Source organism: Phyllobates terribilis, unplaced genomic scaffold (genome assembly GCF_046119375.1).
Source record: "Phyllobates terribilis strain yellow unplaced genomic scaffold, ASM4611937v1 Scaffold_2__4_contigs__length_985480577, whole genome shotgun sequence".
Lineage (NCBI taxonomy): Eukaryota > Metazoa > Chordata > Amphibia > Anura > Dendrobatidae > Phyllobates > Phyllobates terribilis.
This window is the reverse complement of record NW_027362762.1, coordinates 159804332-159825954: the sequence shown is the minus strand read 5'-3', so window position 1 is coordinate 159825954 and position 21623 is coordinate 159804332. Positions and strand designations below refer to the sequence as shown.

General features: G+C 41.0%; 1 protein-coding gene across 2 annotated transcripts in view; it reads left to right on the top strand.

Moving 5' to 3' along the window:
• VDR (vitamin D receptor) overlaps nt 1-21623 on the top strand; it is a 159056-nt gene that overhangs the window by 34360 nt on the left and 103073 nt on the right. Inside the window, exons 2-3 of one of the 2 annotated variants that reach the window (XM_073663187.1) lie at nt 9673-9772; nt 20141-20220. The gene's annotated coding sequence lies outside the window, so the exon portion shown is untranslated. The remainder of the gene's footprint in view (nt 1-9672; nt 9773-20140; nt 20221-21623) is intronic. The other variant, XM_073663186.1, reaches the window with a different exon arrangement.

The window sequence follows — 21623 nt, the reverse complement described above, 5'->3', positions numbered from 1 at the left end:
TCCATTCACTATAATGAGTAACGAGGCAGTAGAGTTACACTGGACTCCATCTGGCCTCTGTTCAGCGGTGTCCTTCTTTTCAGAACTGCACAAAACTGTGGTCGACCTCGCTTTTATGCACGCTTAGAAAGACTGACGCTGCTGGATCATAGGCCAAACAGTGTCCTCGGTGCGTCCATCTGCTTCATTATAGAGAATCTTCCATCGGGGGTTCCGTCTGAATCACATATTTCAGAGATTTACACGGAAACCCCGGTGTAAGCGCTCAGCGCAGAACGCAGCATGAATGTGTACTGAACCTTACTGCGATCTATGGGTGGCGGAATAAACAAATCAACAGGGGGTGAATTATTGGTTTTATTTATTTTTTACGCCGTCCCTCGTGCGGTATAAGTGATTAGACGACTTTATTCTTCGGGTCGGTGCGATTACAGCGATACCAGATTTATATCTTTTTTTTATGTTTGTTGCTGTCACACACTAAAAGACGCTTTTTTTTGCAAAACAAAGTTTTTGTATCTCCATATTTTGAGAGCTATAATTTTTCCATATTTCTGCTGACAGAGTCATGTGACGGCTTGTTTTTTGCAGGAAAAGTTGACTTTTATCGGTACCATTTTCGGTCATATTTTCTGATCGCTTTCTTCACCGATTTTCAGGAGGCAGAATAAACAAAAACCAGCTATTTAGGAATTGTTTTTTTTTTGCAGTTCACTGTGTGGTAAAATTGATAAGGTAGCTTTATTCTTCGGGTCAGTACACAATTACAGCAAAACCACATTTATATATTTTTTTATTTTACAGACAAAACAATTATTTTTGCATCGCTATAAGTTTTTTATTTTTCTGCTCATGGCGCTGTATGGTGGCTAGTTGCAGGACGAGATGATATTTTCAGTGATACCATTTTAATTTACATTCGATTTTTTGATTGCATTTTTTTCCACTTTTTGTTCAGTGGTACAATGAAAGAGCATTGTTTTTTGCCACGTTGTTTTTTACGGTGTTCCATAAAGGGGTTAACTAGTGGGACAGCTTTATCGGTCGAGTTGTTCCAGACACGGCAATACCAAATATGTGTACTTTATTTTTATTTATTTTTTTTTCATAAATATATGTATTGATTGGATTAATATTTTTTTTCATTCTTTTTAAAGTTCTTTATTTTGTGATTTTTTTTATTATTTTTTTTTTTAACATTTTTCAAAACTTTTTTTTTCTTACTTTTTTTTTTTACCTTGCCCTAGGATGAGACATCAACTTTCCTGGTGATCTAATACTCTGCAAAGCTTTTGCATTACAGGGCATTAGATCAGCGTCTCGCACACAGGGAGGAGGCGTGTTTGCTGCTGCTATGAGAAGGAGCTTGCCGGCCACTACACCTGGATGAGCCCACGGCTATCTTTCGGCCTGGGGTCACCATGGAGATAACTGGAGCAGAGAGGGAGCTCTCTTCCTTTGCTTTATTGATCGATCTCGCTGTCACTATTGATGACAGCAGCATCAGAGGGGTCAAAAGCTTGCGATCGGTACTGGCACCGATCATGGGCGTTGCTGCAGGGTGTCAGCTCTCATATATGAATATATGCTGCAAAAACCTAGAAAGAATTTACATACTGCAGATTTCAAAAACTTTGCAGTTTTCAAATTCAGTCAAGGAAACCTAGTGTGTACATGAGATTTGAGATTTTAAAATGCAGTTTATTGTATGCAGAGAAAATTGCTGCAAAAATTCTGTGTGTGAACATTGCCTCAAAGTGTTTTCGCCTGTGCCAACACACTTTTACTATGGGAATTAGTGGGGTTCCACCGTCCTGACATATCTGCCTGGCATATCTGTAGTTAGACTGAGCTGGACTTTCCCTTTGAACCTTTTTACAGACATCCTTATACTAACATGAACCTTAATATGCTTCAGAAATGTTTGTTGGACAAAGGCCAAGGTAATGTTATTTATGATCCTGGTAAATAGTTAAGCTATGTATCCAATTCTGAAAACACTAAAGGCGGCCATATACCCTATCCAGGATAGCTGTCAACAGATATTTCCCACACCCCCAGTACATAAGAGGACTTGGCTGGACTGGCATGAGTGCTTTCGCATTTAGCAGAGGGGATCTCTTGTGAGAACAAAAGATCATGCATTTTGAAACTTAACATGTCCCACCCATCTTTCCTCCAATAATCTGCCAAAAACTGTACAAGTCTGTGGGTAAGAAATTGCGTATATATTTTTTTTACATGTATGTAACAGGCGGTACATAACGTGGTGTCAAAACATAGTAAGCTTTGCTACCATTTTGCAGATGCAGACATGAGAGGTATTTCTACTTTAAAGAGAACCTTACACCTTGAATATGATGCTCTACCCCTGATCGCGCCATAACATACATATTGTTCATGAGTAGGCGGTTAATACATCATGGTTATCTAGCGGGTACCGCCATCATGATGGGCCCTGCTGATACACATAGCCTGGTTCCTGCCTCCTGCTCACATAGCCTGGTTTCTGCCTCCTGCTAAACTTCTGCAGTTAACCACTTGACTGCTGCATCTGTGTGGTTAGACAAAGGAAGGGGCTACATCTGTAAGATTGTCACCTTTCGCTTCAACAATCTGATCACAGGGTGCCAACGTGTTGTCATTGCAGCTAGGGGATCTAACACTGGAGCCCATGGCTGCCACTCTGGTACTTCTACTAGATCCTGCCAGATGCAGGGTCTAATAAGGATGCCTTTTAGCTTTGCACTGACGGGCATAAAACACTGCAATACAGAAGTACGAACTTTCAGGCACAAGAGGTTTCTATTCCCATATTGAAAGTAAAAATAAGCTTAAAGCACCACTCCAGCTTTTTTTCTTCTTTTTTTCATTGCAGCTCTTGAGTGGTGCTTCTAATCCAAGTTCCCTGCCCCTAGTCTTATACTAACTAGCTGCCGTCTTTAGCTGTTCCCAGCAGTCTCCAGCAGTTTATGACTTGCAGATCGCTCCAGTGTTTGCTGAGTGATCCAGAAATCACAACACAGTGTAAGCCTATGAGAGCCAGAACGAGGCCAAAAAGATGCTCTCATTACATTGAGAGCTTGCAACCATGAGAAAGTGATCAAAAAATGTCATGTGCCCAAAAATGCTACCAATAAAAACGTCAACTCGTCCCGCAAAAAACAAGCCCTCACATGAATCTTTCGGCCGAGATATGGAAAAATTATAACTCTCAAAATACGGCGATGCAAAAACTAGTTTATGCAAATACTAGTTTATGCAAAAAAAGTGTCTTTTAGTGTGTGACAGCAGCCAAATATAAAAACCCGAAATAAATCTGGTATCGCTTTAATGGCACCAACCCCAAGAATAACGTCACCCAATCACTTATACCGCATGAGGAACTGGGTAAAAAATAAATAAAACCAATTCTTCACCTGCTGCTGATTTGTTCATTCTGCCTCCCAAAGATCGCAGGATGGCTTGGCTCACATTTATCCTGCGCTCTGCGCTGAGTTCTTACACCGGGGCTTCCGTGTAAATCTCTGAAATACGTGATTCAGACTAAACCACCGGTAAAAAAAAATTCTACAATGAGGCAGATGGAGGCACTGTGAACGCTGTCTGGCCAAAATGGGGTCACTTGTGCCCAAAATAGTAGTTTTCTTCCAAGTATTGGGTATCTGCGTACTCAGAAGCAATTGCGCAACAAATTGTAAGGTGCAATTTCTCCTGTTAACCCTTATGAAAATGTAAAATTTGGGCCTAAAAACATTTTTCCCATAATTTTTTATTTTTTTTATTTTCACGGCTCAATGTTATAAACTTCTGTGAAGCACCTGGAGGTTCAAGGTGCTCACCATACACCTAGATAAGTTCTCTGGGGGGTCTAGTTTCCAAAATGGTGTAATTTGTGGGGGTTTCCACTGTTTAGGCACACCAGGGGCTCTCCAAACGGGACATTGCGCCTGCTAATGATTCTAGCAAATTTTGCATTCAAAAAGTCAAATGGCGCTCCTTCCCTTCTCCACAACAGAAATTGTCATGCTGCTGCTCCTAAAGCCGTGCCGCGAGTGAGTTTACGCAGTGTCATATAGAAGCACAGTGGGCATGGGATTTCTATAAATCCCATCCACTATGCTCCTAATGTAGAACGCAGCATTTTATATGCAGCGCATGTGAGCTGTGTCCAAAATGCTGCTATTCCTGATCGTGGGCACGTACCCAGAAACGTGCCCATGCTATGTACTGTAATGGCTGTGCCTGACTGTGCTGGAACATGGTTGGATATACCACAGCTCCTGAGCAGGGGAGGAAGCAAAACAGAGTATACAGACAGGACAGTATGGGATCACAGCTGATTCATTCTGTTATATAAAACAAGTTTTTAACTAGCCAGGGAAATGTTTTTACTTACAGAAACCAGCAGCTATGCCATGCTGTCCTGTCTGTATACTCTTTCTTCCTCCCCTGCCCAGGAGATTTGGTATGATCAGACCATGTTCCTGCACAGTCAGACAGTCATTACACAGTACACAGCAGGCGCTCATTTATAAGATTATCTAAGCACAGGAACATTTTTTTTTAACACATTGAATTGTGAAATGTATTTTTATTCCAAGATCTATTGATTAAAGTGTATTTTGTTTGTGGGATTCCCCCTTTAAGTTTTTCTTTAACATTAAATCTACTGATCTAATCCGATGCACATTGGTCCAAGACCGATACCTGGCATCTCTTCTTGGATGCTAGTTCGCTCAAAAAAGCAAAAGTTCTTTGTTGCTGCAAAATGTCTGGTTGTTCTGTACGTCCCAATAGCTTTGAATGGATCTGTTTGCTCCACCGCCACTTCATTCATACTCCTCACTGCAGGCGAGAGATTGTGAGGGCCCCAATGATCAGACATTTATTACCTATCCTAAGAATAGCTGGTAAATGTGTTTATAAGTACACTCTATTTTTGTGTGATGTGGTGCACAATATTTAAAATTCTCTTATTTTCTCCTTAGCAATGTAATCCAAGTTACCTGTTAGTCACTAATTAGCTTTATTATAAGGTTAAAAGGATTATTGATCATCTCTTTCTTCAGCCCCATCTTCTGCATGTTGGGTAAGACGGCTGTCAAGGCAACTGTCCAAAGCTGGCATGTATTGTGAACATGTCCTATTCTAATTAAAAAAATAAGTATTCACTAAACCTGGAGAAATGTCCAAATGTGGCACAGCAGTACCCCAGAATGACCAATGTCCGATCAGAGAGAGGCACAGCACAACCGCTCAGGCCACACGTTCAGTATTTGTAAGCCAAAACCAGGAGTGGGTGATAAATACAGAAGTGGTGATGTGTTTCTATTATACTTTTCCTCTTATTGTTCCTCTCCTGGTTTTGACTTGTAAATAAATACTGATGTAAAATACTGACCAAATACTGCACGTGTGAACATGTCCTTAGGGAGGAATTACCATCATTGAAAGTTATCAAAAGATATTCAAAGGAGAGAGGAAACCAGCAGACCGGTCTCAATGCAATGAGACTGCCAGATAACAAATGGCAGATAACTCCTCTTTTTCTGGCAGTTCGTGACATTGCCTGAGCCTTAGCTAAGCCGAGTGGAGATGACTCTTCTCTGCCTCACATTTCACTCGCCAACGTGGATAACTTTACAGATATGTTACAGCCTAATTCATTGGTGGAGAGCAGAAATGCACATGAGCCAATAGTAAGCGGCAGTAGTGTGAACCAGAAGAAAAAGATAAAAATGCCCCATTCGGTGGCGCACAACAGCGAGGACAGGGATGGACACATCACCACGCGCGTCATGACTGACGACACGGCCACGAGACCCGAATCCCCGCCCGCATATAGCGAGCCAGGAGTCAGATCACCTAACCGGAACATCCTCGCGGGCCAAATGTAATCACCCCGCGGGCCAGAATTTGTGATCATATGTGATCTAGATAGAAGAGGGAGGAGCTCTGCCTTTAACTCCTCCCCCTCTCCCCTACATAGAATCTCATCAGCAGCAGCCGCCATCTCCTATCTCAGTAATGGGAAAGTCAGTCTTCACTGAATACAGATTTTACCTCAGAATTGAGAATTTTGATAATGAAAGATCAATTATATTACATAGTTGCTTATTTTCATATGTACTTTTGATTCATAAAATAAAAAATAAAACGACTGTTACGCTTTGAATGACCTATTTGTTTAAATCAAGTTTTTGTTATGTGTATTTTTTTAAATAAAAAATTGACAATGATTTTTTTTTATATCGCGATGTTTATTAAAAAAAAATAGTAATCTATCAGTTTTCACACTGATCACTGAGGCTTTTTAGAATTGTACTTCTTTTCCATTCAGGAACAGTTTTAACCCCTTCCTGATGTCCGCCATACATGTACAGAGACTGAACTTGCGCCATTCCCGGCAGATAGATGATGGCTGTGTCATCCAGCCGTTATCCGCCTGTAACAGCAGCGAGTGGCGCTATCGCTGTCAATCTCTGACAGCTGCATTTAAGGCATGCAGGCTGGATGGGGTGCTGATGGCTCGCCATTGCAGCTGAAGACCCTTGTGCCTGCCATGACGGTGCTCCACTGAAACCCAGCCTTTGACTGGCATTCATAGGAAATTGTGATTTTTTTTTTACTATATTCTGCTGTAGTTTTGCATCACATAGTAAAAGCGATTCAAGTCTCCTAAGGAGAATTTAGAAAAAGTAAAAAAAAACTTAAACGTATTTGGAATCGACGCATCTATAAAAGTCTGATCTTTCAAAATGTTAAACTAATAAACCTGATCGGTGAAGAGAAAAAAAAATCTAAATGCTAGAAATGTGGTTGTTCGTTCGTGACAACACCACAAAAAATATATTAAGAAGCAATCACAATGTACAGTATTATGTATCCCAAAAATGGTACCAATAAAATTGTCAACTCATCACTCAAAAAACCAAGCCCTCCCACATCTCCACCCACAAAAAATAAGTTACGTGTCTCGGAAAATGGCACAGAACACATCCCCCACCAGTTTTTTTTTTTTTTTTTTTTCCAATTTCAGAATTTTATTTTCACCACTAAAATATAAAAAAAAACTGGACAAGTTTGGCATTGCTGTAATTGCACTGATGTGGTGAATCCTACCAGGTCATTTTTTATCACACAATAAACACCGTAGCACCAAAATACAAAAACCAATGTCAGAATTGAATTTTTCCACAATTTTACTGCACTTGGATTCCCCCCCCCCCATTTTCCAGTACTTTGTATGGTAAAATGAATGTGGTTATTCAAAATTACAACTATTCCCGCAAAAAAAGTAAAATCTCATGTGGCTATGTCTGCAGTCAGTAGAAAAATAAAATAGTTATGGCTTTTGGAAGAAGTGAAGAGTGTAAAAGTGAAAAATCACCCAGTCCTTTTTTCCCTATGGGGCTATGTACTTAGTAGGTAGTTGCTAACTCTCCCGATCCCTCCTGACTCAGAGCGGTCAAGGACGGCTCTTGCCAGCGGTTCTTCCTGTGACATCAAGGCAATCGGCTGTCAATCTGCATGATGACAGGAGTGACTCCTTGTTGATCGAGCATAATAGAAATAAAAGTAACTACTACGTTACCTACCGATAAGTGCTTAGCACTATGGGGAAAAAAGTCCATAATAACCCCTTTTAAGGCTACGGCCCCACTATCAGTATTTGGTCAGTGTTCGGTCAGTATTTTTTCTCAGGAGTGGGAGACAAAACCAGGATTGGGTGATAAATGCAGAATTGGTGACTTGTTTCTATTATACCTTTTCTCTGATTGTTCCTCACCTGGTTTTGGCTCCCACTCCTGAGACAAAATACTGACCGAATACTGACCAAATACTGATAGTGGGCCATGGCCTAAGGGGTTAAGCAGGACTTCTTATCAACAGAGGCTGGATTACATTGGCAGGTAACACCTCTATTCACAGCTGATAACACAGGATCCACCAATCACAATAAATGATGTCACAGATCTCCCTCCTTTCACAAAGACCATTGCACACACTCATTAGATGCTTCAATACAAAAGATAGGTTTGGCATTTGTTCATTGCTGCTAATGTACATGTGAATCTTCTGAAAAAACAGGAAGTTAGAGTCTAAAATAGTCCTATTGACCAGTATGAAAATTGTAAGATTTCTATTTATTTTTTATTTTTAATACAGATTGTGATATAGAAAGAAAAATCCTTTGGTAAAAAAAAAGAAAAAAATTAAAACAAAAACTTGATTTAAACATAATGTAATTTTCTTATGATTTCTTCCCTTTAAAATCTCTGCTCGGTCTGGGCTTAAGAGTCCAGTGGGAGGTTTCACTTACTGATTGGCAGCCTTTAGTGATATTGTATAAACATGTACAGTATACAGAGATAGATGTCAATCCCGTCGTCCTTTCCTCAACCCGCAATGTACTAAACTGCTTGTGCATGCCCTCATCTTCCGCCTCGACTACTGCAACATCCTCCTCTGTGGCCTCCCTGCTAGCACTCTCGCACCCCTCCAGTCCATCCTTAACTCAGCTGTGTGATTGGTCCATCTCTCGCCTCGCTACTCCTCTGCTAACCCCCTTTGCAAATCCCTTCACTGGCTCCCAATTGCCCAGAGTATCCAGTTCAAACTACTAACACTGACCTACAAAGACATCCATAACCTCTCTCCTCCGTACATCTCTGAACTAATCTCCCGATGCATTCCCTTTTGTAATCTCCGGTCCTCCCAAGACCTCCTTCTCTCCTCCACACTTATTCGTTCCTCGCCCAATCACCTCCAAGATTTCTCCCGAATATCCCCCGTCCTATTGAATTCTGTGCCTCAACACGTCCGATTATCCGCCACACTTGGATCCTTCAGACGGAACCTGAAAACCGATCTCTTCAAACAAGCTTACAGCCTGCCATGACCTTGCCTGCTGCCACCTCAACAACACCGGAGCTACTGCAACCCCTCAACCTACTGTCTCCTTCCCCATTATCCAGGAGAATGTAAGCCTGCAAGGGCAGGGTCCTCTTCCCTCTGTACCAGTCTATCATTGTTCGCTCATTTATGATAAGTGATATCTGTATTTTGTATGTAACACCTTCTTATGTACAGCACCATGGAATCAATGGCGCTATATAAATAATAATGATGATTAGAACCGCCCACTGGACTCCTAAGCCCAGACTCAGACTGAGCAGGGATTCTGATGAATAAAATGCAAGTTATTTGTAGCTTCTTTCCACAGACCCATATATCAATCTGTTCATCTTCTTCTGCTCTATATCATGCTGTCCACCAGACTGTTTGGTCAGCCTGAGGCCATGTTCACACATTCAGTATTTGGTCAGTATTTTACATCAGTATTTGTAAGCCAAAACCAGGAGTGGAACAATCACAGGAAAAGTATAATAGAAACACGTCACCACTTCTGTATTTATCACCCACTCCTGGTTTTGGCTTACAAATACTGATGCAAAATACTGACCAAATACTGAACGTGTGAATGTGGCGTAACTATTACCATTAAAGCGATCCTCTTTATTAAGTGGGAGCCTACATATGTTGAATGGTGTATTTAACCTTTGTTATGCTGGGAAACACCACATTTAGACCCTTTTATCGGACTATGCTGGTACTTGCTGTACTACTAGGCACAATAATGTCATTAACAGGTATTTTTGTTTGCAGGAACAGAGCAGCGCGGACCACTGAAATCCTGTGGTGAGAAACCACTTCCAGTTTGACAAGCTCCATAACCCTGACTGTTGATGATTGCTGTGTGACTACAGTGAGTACATTTTTTTGTTATTCAAGTATAAGCATGATTTAACTCTTTTTGTGCTGATTTCACAATGTAGGTTACAAACGAGAAATTAACCCCTTAACACGAGTGATTTTTTTCATTTTTGTGCCTTCCTTTTTTTTATTCCTTTCTTCCAAGAGCCATAGTTTATTTACTCTTCTGTCACTTCAAAATGGAAAAAAATAATTCCAAGTGGGATGAAATGGTGAAAAAAAAGCAATTCTGCCATATTTTTTTAGGTTTTGTTTTTATGGTGCTCATTGCATGGGGAAAATGACCTGGATACATGATTTTCCAGGTCAGTACAGTTACAACAATACCACTCTTCCACTGATTTTTTTTATTTTTTTATTTAAAGGGAACTTGTCACATTGGATAATGTTATTAACCTGCAGATATAGGGTTAATCTGCCAGTAAATACAGTGGGGAAAAAAAGAATTTAGTCAGCCACCAATTGTGCAAGTTCTCCCACTTAAAAAGATGAGAGAGGCCTGTAATTGACATCATAGGTAGACCTCAACTATGAGATACAAAATAAGAAAACAAATCCTGAAAATCACATTGTCTGATTTGGAAAGAAATTTTTTTCAAATTTTGGTGGAAAATAAGTATTTTTTCAATTACAAACAAGCAAGAATTCTGGCTCTCACAGACCTGTAACTTCTTTAAGAGGCTCCTCTGTCCTCCACTCATTACCTGTAGTACTGGCACCTGTTTGAACTTGTTAGCAGTATATAAGACACCTGTCCACAACCTAAAACAGTCACACTCCAAACTCCACTATGGTGAAGACCAAAGAGCTGTCGAAGGACACCAGAAACAAAATTGTAGCCCTGCACCAGGCTGGGAAGACTTAATCTGCAATAGGCAAGCAGCTTGGTGTGAAGAAATCAACTGTGGGAGCAATAATTAGAAAATGGAAGACATACAAGACCACTGATAATCTCCCTCGATCTGGAGCTCCACACAAGATCTCATCCCGTGGGGTCAAAATGATCTCAAGAACAGTGAGCAAAAATCCTGGAACCACACGGGGAGACCTAGTGAATGACCTGCAGAGACCTGGGACCAACGTTACATCAGTAACACACTATGTCGCCAGGGACTCGGATCCTGCAGTGCCAGACCTGCTTAAGCCATTACATGTCCGGGCCCGTCTGAAGTTTGCTAGAGAGCATTTGGATGATCCAGAAGAGTATTGGGAGAATGTCATATGGTTAGATGAAACCAAAGTACAACTGTTTGGTAGAAACACAACTCGTCGTGTTTGGAGGAGAAAGAAGGCTGAGTTGCATCCAAAGAACACCATACCTACTGTGAAGCATGGGGGTGGCAACATCATGCTTTGGGGCTGTTTCTCTGCCAAGGGACCAGGACGACTGATCCGTTTACATGAAAGAATGAATGGGGCCATGTATCCTGAGATTTTTAGTGAAAACCTCCTTCCGTCAGCAAGGGCATTGAAGATGAAACGTGGCTGGGTCTTTCCGCATGACAATGATCCCAAGCACATCGGCAGGGCAACGAAGGAGTGGCTTTGTAAGAAGCATTTCAAGGTCCTGGAGTGGGCTAGCCAGTCTCCAGATCTAAACCCTATAGAAAACCTTTGGAGGGAGTTGAAAGTCCGTGTTGCCCAGCGACAGCCCCAAAACATCACTGCTCTAGAGGAGATTTGCATGGAGGAATGGGCCAACACACCAGCAACAGTGTGTGCCAACCTTGTGAAGACTTACAGAAAACGTTTGACCTTTGTCATTGCCAACAAAGGATATATATAACAAAGTATTGAGATGAACTTTTGTAATTGATCAAATACTTATTTTCCACCAAAATGTAAAAAAAAATTCTTTCCAAATGAGACAATGTGATTTTCAGGATTTGTTTTCTTATTTTGTCTCTCATAGTTGAGGTCTACCTATGATGTCAGTTACAGGCCTCTCTCATCCTTTTAAGCGGGAGAACTTGCACAATTGGTGGCTGACTAAATACTTTTTTTTCCCCACTGTAGCATTAGAAAGGTGCCCAGGAGCGGCTCACAGAAGAAAGTTAACTTTAGTCACCCTGGGAGCTGCCAACTTTCAGTCATACAGGCTAGTCTGTGAATGGCAGCTGTAAACACAACCCCACACTTTGACTAACAGCCGGCTTGGCGGTGGTCAGTGCAAAGCCGGCTGTCAGTTAAAGGGTCGGGGAGTGCTTACATCCGCCATTCAAAGTACTGCGAGTGGTGACTAGCCATGCCAGCAGGTCTTTACGACTGAAAAACGACGGCTCCTGGGTTTAGTCCGTTTTCTCTCGTACCCTCGCTTTCAGGACAGCGGCCGGGTGTCTTCATAACGTTATTAATCTGCAGAATGACGCATATTTGGAAGTTAATAGTGTTATACAATGTCACGGGTTCCCTTTAGGTGCTGAAAAAATTGTGATGCTTGTAAATAAAATAAATTTGGTTTCTGTCATCATTTTCCTAGACCCATAACTTTTTTATTTTTCCATTGATGGAGTTGAGGAAGGCTTATCTTCTGGGTGGCAAGCTGGCTGTTTTATTGATAGCATTCTGGGGTAGATACAACTTTTCAACTGCTTCCTATTGTATTTTCTTAAAAAAAAAAAAAAAAAAGTGTAGTGCCTGAAAAAAATTGCAATTCTCACATTTCAATTTTTTTCTCTCTATGGTGTTTACCATAAAGGTTAAATAATGTTATATTTTGATAGGCTGGACTTTTATGGACGCGGTGATCCCAAATTTGAAGTTTTATATTTATACATTATTTTATATTTCTCAAAACTTTTCTTTTTATTATTTCTTTCTCTTAATTTTTAGTTCCCTTAGGAGACTAGAACCTGTGATCGTCTGATCGCTTACACTATGTACCCAGATAACCACAATGGGGTCTTTCAGCATGTCCCCAACTGCCATGTTAACCCATCGGCTCCCCGCGATCATGACGCGGGGAGCAGATGGAAGACAGAATATACAAGCGCCAGAGAGTGCGGCATTTAAAAGCTGCTGCTGTTAGATGAATATTTTGGCTATTTAGTTTAGCTGGAGCTCAGCTCCTGAGCCCTCTACACACACGGTGACCCGCTCCATGATGGACATATAGGGCGTTAAGGGGTTAAATGAACTAGGTTGTTGATGTTGTCTTGTATTTTGACCATTTGTGTGTCCAGGATTCGCCATATCCTGGCTGATGAGTCCCCAGTGGGAAATATCTGAGAAGGCCTGATGTAAACCATACAGTAGGCGTCTGTAACATGTGGCCATCCAGCTGTGGAGAAGCCGCTCGTTCTACTATTTCTTTAGAAACGCCTCACACTGCCCCACAAACTGATATAATCTGGGTAGCTGCTTCCTCTATTGTTTGCTTATAGCAGTGAGATATTAATATATCTAGGTGACATTAGTCATTGCATATTTTTCTGTAATGATGACGCTGTTTTGGGTTAAGTGAATGTCTCCGTAACATAATTGCAAAACATGTGAAGACGTCATTCACCTTCCTGTCACCCTCCTGTCGGCAGCGGTGTAACGCAGATATCTGGCCCCGTTTATCAGCAGCACCCTATCTCGTCCTCTGCTCTAGTTATGTCCTTATCACCAGTAGAAGTATTAGTAGATTATATCATTTTGTACTCCAATTAATAGTTCACTGCCTGCTTCAGATAAGCCATTACTTGCCTTTTAGCATCGATGATCGCTGAATGCTTTTGGTGTCAAAACTTGGAGAAGTGAAGAAAGTTATGACCCCTACAAAAATATACCAAGATTATTATTCCAGACTCACAAATAAGGCTGGACTCCCCCCACTGGGACATTCCTTCTGCCCTCCAGATACATTCAACTATGTGCCTATAATGTTACATACATGGGCTCCCAGTATGGAAACCGCTTACTAATGTTTGCATGGAATTGGATGGAAACACATTGTCAGCTTCGCAGGACTGTTTGCAGGGACGAATCCTATTGACAAAGGAACAGATGGGAGTATATTCATACATCTCCATTAAGAATAGAAGAGGGATGGGACAAGGCAGAGTTTGCAGTGAGCCATTCTGTAGACAAAAATGAGTGCTCTTCTGGTGTAAGAGCCCAGGCTTTACAGATGAGGCTTTTGTTAAATCGTATCTATAAAAAAAAAATCCCAGTCCCTCCTTAGGCAGCTATACAGATTAGTAGTTTATTATTAGGGTGGACTTCTCCGGTAGTGCTGTAAGAGCTGTGCTTTAACGTCAGCCCCATCCCTTCTGCTTCCCTTCTCCCCTCTCACTACAAGCAGAAGCAAAGAAGCATTTCCATTAAAACTCTACATTAAAGGGTTTGGCCCCTACTTTTCTGTTGCTGGCGTATCCTTAGTATAATCCATCAAAATGTGATTGGTGGGGGTGCGACACCCGGCATCTCCGCTGATCAGCCATTACCGGCAACGATAGTGGTGAAAATTTTTGGGATGCTGCTGATCCACTGCAATGCCATCAAAACTGTAGTGGTCGCAGCCCGGTACTGCAGGTCCACCCCCCTTTTTATTTGATCTGCAGTACCCAGCGGCTGCCACTCTAGAAATGACAGCTCTGCTGGGTCCAGCAGCAACCGGGAACTTAAGACTGCCGCCGCCAGAAACAGCTGTTCGTCAGGGGTGCTGAGTATCACCTCCGATACAAAGGATAGCCCATCAATTAAAAAGTAGTGTTTAGCAAAAGAGCAACATTTGTGTTATCCTTCTTTTAAATGTATTGATTTAAAATGATATTTTTTTCTTCCATATTCTCACATCAATTCTACTGGCCACCTGTCACAATTTGCTGGCCCCCTGTACAGAACAAATCTGTTCTTTCCACCACTTTTTTTTTTTTGTAGAACTGACATGACAAAACAATGTCTCGCCAGGGTCAAAAAAATCTATTTTTGACTACTTAACCTTGCGGGGCCAGTATGTTGTTAGTCTCTGATGACAAACCTGTTCCCTTCACATCAAGTATGCAGGCACGCGGACTGCTATGGCAGCGCTTCAGTGCAAGGACCATGTAAATAATAGCATAAAACTGGATTTCTTGTGAGTATGACATAGTGTGGCTGCAGGGCGGTGGTGTGCCGCTTAGCCAAGAACCACAAGGCTTGCCACTGCCCGGGGGTCACACTTTGGTATGGCACCTTTAGGGCATGTGCACACAATGTCTTTTTCAGGTGGGTTCCGAAAACACTCAAAAGAATGAACATATGCATTTCTGTGTAAAAATGACTTGCTGTGCACATGTTCAGTCTTTATCCACTTCAGGTTTCTAAAAATGACAAGCGGTTAAAAGAAGTGATATGTCTGCTCAGAAGAAGCTGTGTACTTTACAGTACAAGTCAATAAGAAAGCTCAAAAGTTGCCCGGACGTCTTGGAGTGTTGCTCCATTGTTTTTGCTTAACAAAACGCTAGTGGTTTCTTTATTATTCAAGGGACGTAAAAAAAATTACTGGAAAATGATAGTAAAAAAGACATCACAAAATCCATGGGAAAACGCACAGGAAACGACTGAAAAAAGCTACCCAAGATGCCCGAATTTCCTGAAGCATCTTTTGCTTGAAAAACTCAGTTGGTATGTTTAAAAGGGCATGTGCACACGTTAAGTATCTGTTGCAGACATTTCTGCATCAAAAACGTGTTTTTGGCAGGAAAAATGCTGCATGAAAACCACAAGTTATTGCCACGTTTTTGCCTGCGTTTTTGATACATTTTTCCCAGTTGCTGGAATGGGTGAAAAACGCAGCAAAAACGCTGAAAGAAGTGACATGCTGCAGATTTGAAACCGCTTCAAATCTGCAACGAAAAAATAAGCAATGTGTGTATGAGACTTCATAAATCTCATTCACTCTGCTGGTACCAGGACTTGCTTCCGTTTTTGTGACAAAACTGCGGAAAAAATTCATCAATAAGGCAGCAAATACTTAAAAGGGGTACTCCGGGGAAATATCAATTTTTGTGCTGTCCCTGCACTCATACACTATAAAGATGAGATGCCCAGTGCATTTTTATGATCTTTATAACCCTTGTAATTCCGTATGACACGATCTGCTCCCCCCTTCCATCTGGGTCATTACATCATACACCAAGTGCTGCTCCCCCTGCAAGGAACAGCCAGTCTGAGGAGAGGGTGCATTGTCACTCCCCTTGTTATCTGCAGAGAAACAGCTGTTAGACTGGCTGATAACAGCGGGGAGGTGAACGGCACTCATGATGTCCTATAACCAGGTACCTGCCAGGACGTTTGCACAGCCAGCAGGTATCACGCATGTGTAACATACCAATGAATAGGACGAGTGCACAATACATGCCGACCATGGGCACCTCAAGGCAGGTACCTGTTGACTGGGCATCAGTGCCTTCGGATGCAGAAGGGAGCAGTGTCGGATAATGCTTTAAGTGTGCTCCACAGAGGATCCTTGTTTCTGTAAGGCCTTATTTCCTTAGAATCCCCTGAAACATAAAAAATGTTGAGGGCAGAAATAGACCACATGGTCCATGCAGTTAACACTTTTTGTTTTTAATATATAATATACATATAGGTTAGATAGGTTAGGACTGTCCCACAGGAGAACAGTAGAATCCTCCGGTGGGCCCCTGTGCAGGAGCGGGCCACCACCCTCTTATATCAGCAGTACTTGTTACTATGTACAGACAGAGGCAGCCTCTTATTCATCCAACAATCAACCCAGCTCATTGTTATATAAATTTGTGATTGAGGATAATGTCACATTGTAGCTGAAAAGTGGGGCCCTGGAGTTGATTACTGGTGGGCCCTTGGCACCTCAATCTGACACGGTTATTATATATATATATATATATATATATATATATATATATATATATATGTGTGTGTGTATATTTCAGGCGTCTTTATCGTTACTTAGGCCTCATCCAGACGACCATAAGTCACATACGTGTTCTATCCAAAAAATTTTTTATAGAATAGGTACCCATTATAGTTTGAGGCAGTTCTCTTATCCGTGTTGCCACAAGAAAAAATTGAGACATGTCTGATTTTGATCTGCTTTAGGGATTAGAAGTGCACATTCAAGCGTTTCGGCCAGTGACAAAAAAAACGGGCATTATATCCGAGTCATCCTTGTGCTGTCCATTTTTTTTGAGAGGAAGGGGGAGGTAGGAAAAGCTTGGGAAAAAAAGTTTTTTTTGTTTCCTATTGTTTGTTTTTTATTCTTTTGCATATGGGAAAAATAAATGCAACACAGATGGTAAAAACAAACTCTTCTACTAAAAAATTGGTGAAAATTGCATAAATAACTCTGATTAAAATCGGTCGGTTATCCTCAAACAAATAAAAATGATGCCTAACTGCTCTAGGTTTTATCTAAAACTCAGAAGAAGAAGTGTAGGTTATGCGAAACAGCTGTCGCTTACTTACCTCCTTATGTCTCCTATATCTGCTGGCAACCGTTCCGCTGGCTGCTTTGCTTGGGAAATCTTTACTGTGAGTACATACCCTTACGCTGCAAATACTACTTAAAGGGAACCAGTCACCAGGTTTGGCCAATATGAAATACGGCCACCACCTTTCAGCCCTGATATACAGCATTCTATAATGCTGTATATGAGCCCCTGTTTTATTATACTCACCTGGGGGGAGCGGTCCGATGGGTGTCGCTTGTCCTGGTCCGGCGCCTCCCTTCTTCTTTCAGTGTTGTCCTCCTTCTTGCTTAGTATGGATGACGTGTCCTGACGTCATCCACACCGTTTCCCCGCCATCGTGCTCCTGCGCAGGCACACTTCTCTTCCCTGACGAGGGCAGAGCAAAGTACTGCAGTGCGCAGGTGCAGGGGCTCTTTGAACTTTCCTGGCGCCTGCACACTGCAGTACTTTGCTCTGCCCTCGTCAGGGAAGAGAAGTGTGCCTGCGCAGGAGCGCGATGCCGGGGAGACACTGTGGATGACGTACGGGAAGCATCATCCACACAAACTGAGAAGGAGGATGGCATCGAAAGAAGAAGGGAGGCCCAAATCTGGTGACAGGTTCCCTTTAAATCAGAAGTTATAAACATGCTCACTTTCCATTTATAGCCTTCTCACCTTTACCTTGTTGTTGTGTACCTTAGAGAGTAAAGGTGGCGTAATACATTAGATCAAAGCAGTTTGATGGATGATCAACCACTGAACGAACTGTTACCTGGTGTGGTGATCGATCATTATGCTGACACAACCATACACATTGTAATCCGTACTAACCATTACCGTGGCTCAGCCTGGCCACATATTCAATAATACTGTGGAAATAAGCAATCTTTCCTGGAAAATTCTTTTGAACAAAAGTTCTTCTTAGATGAAGGATCTTTAATAAATTCTTTACAAGCATTTTAACAATGAAATATTTCCAGAATATTTCCTCTTAATTGAGCAGTAAATTTTTACAAATCTCCATCAATTCTTCGATTCTTTAGGACAGCTGAAATTGTGATGATCCCAAGAGATCAGACATCTTCCCCTTGTTCACTTTCATTCTCTTCTTTTTGACAGTGAGACAGCCTTCCTTGGTTGCCTCTGCAGGAAGATGAAAACAAAATTCTTAAGCCACACCCCTTTGGCTAAGTTTCACCCAAACATTGAATAGAAAAAAATGGTAGAAATAAGCAGAAAATTATCCCCTTTGTTCTCTGCTTGCTTCAGGAACATACAGATAACCCTGACAAACAGAATCTAGTTTGCTTTCACTCATTTCTAGGTTTAGTATGCCTTTAAATTAAACACGTCTATACTATGTTTTTCGGGTTTTCTTGTAAACAAGAAGCAGTTAATCGCTTTTCCTCTAACCGCTTTATCTACTTACACTGCAGTCATTAATCAGCAGCTAAAGGAGTGGTTCAGTTTTGCAATATGTTATGATTCACTTTGATGGTGTCCGTCTCTGAAGTTCTTCTTTTGATAGCACTGTGTTACTTTGCAGACTGGGTACGTTTAAGAGTTATCGCTAACAAACCATATGAAAAGTAGATATTTTCTAGTACTTTTTGCACTAAGTGCTTCAGAGACATTTCATTTATGTAAGATAGGGTCCGTGTCTGTTCATAGTAATAACTCTGTGCAGTCTTCATCTGGTTAATACAGTTGTACTTTGACAATTGTACATCAATGAAACAAACCCAGTATTCAGGAGCCTGCATCTTCTAGTTATTTATAGTTCAAGGGCACTCATCTAAAAATGCAGAATTCAAAACACAATATAATGTTATTAATCTGATGGATTTAGCTATATGAACGGTACATTTGGTGATTCAAAATGGAGCTGTACATTTATTTGTCTGCTGGTGCTTTATTAAACCTTATTCTGTTCACCCTTATACATGTTAATGCCAAATGAATACAAGAGTCTCTTCTCCATATTCTTTTAGGACAGTTCGAACATTTCCACTGATTTTTAATATATGGTTATATTTTCTTACTTTTTAATGTATTGCATCCACTGCCAGTCATTAAGTTATGCTTACCTGGTCTGTAGCTCTAGTTCTTGCTCTTGTGTTGTCGTTCCGATTTCTTCCGTTTTCTGTCCTCAGCTTGTATTATGGCCTTTCACTTGCTTTTTGATTTTGTCCCTGACATGGCCTCTCGGCATTTACATTGCGTGGCAACACTTCTTGCCTTCAGCTTGCTCCACCGGTCAGCAACTGACTCTTTGCAATTCTGCAAAGCTAAGGAACCACTTTTGGGCATTCGAGGCGGCTGGCGCACACTGGATTAAAAGTACACTATCATTCATACTGCTAAAACCATAATAAATGTACAATACTGTTGGCACTTGGCAGACTGCCTTTAAAATGTTTGTCTACTCTTACATAATTAGGTGGAGGGTGCATAGTCTGCAGTTCACGCATCTCATCTGTGATTCTCCACACACTATACAGCACTGCAATACTTTGCTATCAACTATGCAAGGATGTCAGATGTCCTGCTCTCTGTCCACCTGCTGTGAGAACGCATATAGCTATATACACTGCACAATTAATAGGCAGCTTGTGTTTTTGATTATTCATTTTATTATTGAACAACTATAGTGCTGTCGGTCAGTTCAAAAGGTTAATAAATCTGAAACCTGAATATTTAATAAAGCAAAGGTGAGCTTTTGTTTTTCTTAGGAGAATATCTATATGCATAATTATTGTGCAAGAATTACTGTGCAGGATTATTATGCAACTAAATGAAAAATTGTGTTATTTCCATCTGTTTATTTTCAACTATTAAAGTGAAAATAATAACCAAACAACTCAAAATGTACAAAAATACATTTCTGTCATAAGCCTTCCATCCATGGAGTTTGTCAATTTCTTAATTTGTTAACGATAAACTTTTTGGTCAGCACAGAACTGCTCTGGAAACCACTGATTCTGGGTGCCGAGGGATTGTGATTATACAAGATAAGAGCCTTGTCAGCTGTTTAGAAGGTAAGGGGGAGAGAGGTGAGCAGTTAATTGCTATATAGAAATCAATGGGCTGGAAAGAGCTGACTGGTATGTTAGGAGTTAACCCCTCTCCTGGAATATAACTACTGCGCACACTCAGCCAGGGTCTGGGCAGGCACTAGTGGCCGAGCTCCATGGAAACAAGCTGTATACTATGTAAGATAAAAACTCTCGTTGCAGGAGAATGACAGCAGATAAAAAAGTAAGCCAATTGCAAACTTTCTTTCATGCTGCCTAACTAAAGTAATTTTATAACATGAGACTACACCTACCCTGACCAGCCGTCATGTGTGGGGTTCATCCATAAGGACTAAGGGCCACATGGCAATATTTAGCTCAGTATTTTGCTTCAATATTTGTATTCTAAAATCAAGAGTGGTTCAGATATATCATTCTGTGTAAGTGTTTCCATTATATGTTTTCTTTGTGTTGATTTAGAAAACCAGATGTCAAATATTGACCAAAATACTTACAAATGAAAAAGAGCCTATGGAGAATAATAACATGGCAGTAAAAAACTTTCTACATTCTTGGGGTAATGTCCAAGGTGTCCAACTTTTGTTCCATCTGCCTTCACAGAAAGCTAATGCAGTCCTGAATTATGTGTAGGCGTTTGTTTCTTCCCATGTATTTTGTAAAACAATTTTCAAATGTTTTGTACTTTATTTTATCCTATTTTTGTAGCTTTGTAAGCACTGTTCTTTTCAGATTACTGGTGTTGTCTGGGCATATGATACTGTTGGCTGATCATCAATGTCAGATCGGTGGGGCTTTAGCATCCAGCTCTCCCATCGATCAGCTGTAATTCGCTTCATTGACAGCATGAATAGAGCTAATGTTCAATGCGTGGTGGTCACTGCCAGGTACTGGAGGTCAGCTCCTTTCCAAGTAAATCAGCTCCGTTCAGTCCAGCCAATTCTAATAAAAGCTGATCGGTAGGAGTACCGATTGTTGGACACAAACTAATCTCATGTTAATTACCTATTTTAAGGATAGGTTATCAATATTAAAGAATAACTAAACTTTCCTTATTTTTTTGTATATTGGAACTTCTTAAAAACTTTGTAGATTGATTTACGCAATGAGTGGGGAGATCAAGATATGGACATCCACCAGTGTACAACACTTTTAGAGGACTCTATTATAAGAAGTATATACTCTCTTAAAAAAAAGTGGCAAAAATGTAATTACTCAGTAAAACTTGGTCCTTTTATGCTCTCACTACTAGAGAGGGGAGTGAGTGTATTGGGTACCAGCTGACCCAGAACTTGTTAGGTGATAGTATCAGATTGTGTGATTGGTATGTGGACTGCGCCCGATTGCACTAACAGACACACGATGGTATGCGTGCAGTCGAGGAACTTGAGCTTGTTTTTTATTGGGAG